The following is a 2778-nucleotide window of genomic DNA, read 5'->3' on the forward strand; positions in this document are numbered from 1 at the left end:
ATTACCACAGTTTGACTTAACGTGTTAATATTGGATAATTCACGAAGTACTACAACAAAGAGGTGAATTGTATTAACGAACATTCTAAAAACCCGTGATTGGACAGTGTCTGTGCTCAATTCTAACCCATTTATTTAAAGATTAGGGTGTGATAACAATACCATATGATGGTTTGTTTATATCTGGTGTAAGATATTTCAGGGTTAACGTTATTATCTTTCGAAACATCCACAATCTATCTACCTCTGATCTCCGTGAAACTTTCAGGGGTTCTTGAATGTACCTCAGCTTCTGAAACCTCTAATTATTTGCTCTTTTTAATAGGTTTAAAAGGTTCATTTGCCTCCTTGCTGCCCCGTGAATCCAATGAAATGAATGTCGTTGCTTAGCAGATTTACATTTACTAGTTGCAATAAGGACAGGGAGAGAGTAATCAAATACAATATCTGTTTGTTTAGGGTTAAACGTCATTTCTAAGCATATAGAAATATACACTTATTTTTTAACTGTTAATGGTAGATGCTAGTAATTGTTAAAGTTTTTCTCAGTTTATATGTTAATATTTTCATTAGAATACTTCTTTCGTTTAAAGAGATGACTGTTTTCAACTTTGATATATAACATAACATTAGAGGACAACAAGGGACCTTTGGGTCCATTTACGTTGTTTTATCTGCTAAGTTAAAATAAACACTACAAAATCAAAGCCAACCCTTATTATTTCAATACTTATCAAGCTTTTCCTGACCGACCTTAAATTATCTGCATCTATTACATCTGGAGGCAACCCATTCCAAGAACAACCACCCTCTTAGAAAAATAAAGCTGTCTTAATTGAAGATGGCTTGTTCCCTACCAAAACTTATATTTGTGTCCCTTAGTCTTAGCATTCTCACCAATAAGTATGAAAAAAGACGACACATCAACACTATCAATTCCCTTAACCATCTTAAACACCACAATCAGATCCCCTTTAATTCTTCTTTATTTCAAATATAATAAGTACAGCTATCTTAGCCTACCCTCGTATAATAACCTTTACATCTCAGGTATTATACTAGTAACCATCATCTGAATCCTTTCCAACAATTCAATGTCCTTTCTAAGGTAAGGCGCCCAAAACTCAGCACATTACTCCAAATGTGGCCTCACCAATGACCAATACAATAGCATTATAACCACCTCATATTTGCTCTGCCACTAGCAACAGCACATTGCTTGGATTGCTTAGGAAACTGATGAACCAGAAAATCCAAATATTTTTCTTCCACAAAATTATTAAGGTTATTCCTATCAAATTTTATACTTATAATTCAAATTGTGATACCCTACATGCATTTATTATAATTACAAGTAATCTGCCATTTATTCGCCCAATTCACCAAATAGTTCAACTCCTTTTGTAAAGTAGTTGGAACCTCTCACAGACAGCAACACCCAAGACTTTAATGTCATCAGCAACTTTAAACAATCTATTGGCATTTATCTATGTCATTGATGTAGATGAAAAAAAAGAGTAAAGTTCCTAATACTGAGCCATCAGGTACCCCATTTGTGACGGTAATCCAATTTGATTGGACTCCATTTATAACAACCCTCTGTTTGGAGAGCTAGAATGTAGAAATATCAAGTTGATTATTCCACTATGAAAGTAAATAAAAACCTTCGTTCTATAACCCCTGCTTTCTTCCATCTAGCTAGTTTTCTATCCAATGAGCCAACCTATCCCCCACATATACAGAGATAACATTTTAACAAGCCTTTTATGTAGCACCTGGTACTCTCATCTACATGACTAGTAACCTCTTCAAAGAATGTTAAAAGATTAGTAGAGCAAAATTCTCCTCTGGTGAAACCATGCTGACAATCCAACAAAATTTTAAACTTTGTTAAATGACTTTGCAAAGCATATTTTATCAAAGACTAATAGACCTATAATTACTGGGACAGTTCTTATCACCATCCTTAAAAAGAGAAGTACCTTTAGCCAAGTTCCAATCTTCTGGCAACTTCCTACTATTCATACATTAGCACATCTGGTTGACTTTGTGTCTAGACAAATAAATACTTGAGATATATTTATTGAAACTATTAAACGTTTTCATCTTGACAACGGTTAAATATCAAGACATTATTTTAAATTATTCAAAAATAATTCATTTTTTTAATGTGCAAGAACAGTTCGTCATGATTGCCTCTTATTTCAGTTGGCTCAATGCGCATGTCCATAAAACCCCATCTACATTGAAATCTAAGTTGTCTCATGTTTGTGTTAAATAACCTTCAAATGCTTGGACAGAAGCTTTTACATCAAAATATATTAATAATAGTATAAGAGTAGCACATGCAACGTGAAACTTATTTAATGACATTATAAATAAATGTGGGACATATTGAAGGTTAAGACTAATTTCGATCCATTAATGATATAGATAATTTTGGACTAAGTTGCATGTGTCACTTTACCCATAAAGCATATGAACTCTAAGTGTGTTATCCTAACTCGTATAAACACAAAAAATACAATTTCTTAAAGTGAGATAAATAATGCTTTTAAATTTTGGGGTGGAAGGAAGCATAAAATAATGGGTATTTGTTTTTAGCGCAATGCCATACTGAGGGCTATCTGCGATTTGTCCACCACGAGAATTTGAACCATAGATTTTAGCTTTGTAAATCCATGAATCTACCGCTGACAACTAGGGAACAATGACATGTGAAACAACACTGTAAAGCTTCGAAACAATACTTCTCTGGTACGTTTTTTTTTTTTTTATT

The sequence above is a fragment of the Limulus polyphemus genome, unplaced genomic scaffold (assembly GCF_000517525.1).
Source record: "Limulus polyphemus unplaced genomic scaffold, Limulus_polyphemus-2.1.2 Scaffold5810, whole genome shotgun sequence".
Taxonomy (NCBI): Eukaryota; Metazoa; Arthropoda; class Merostomata; order Xiphosura; family Limulidae; genus Limulus; species Limulus polyphemus.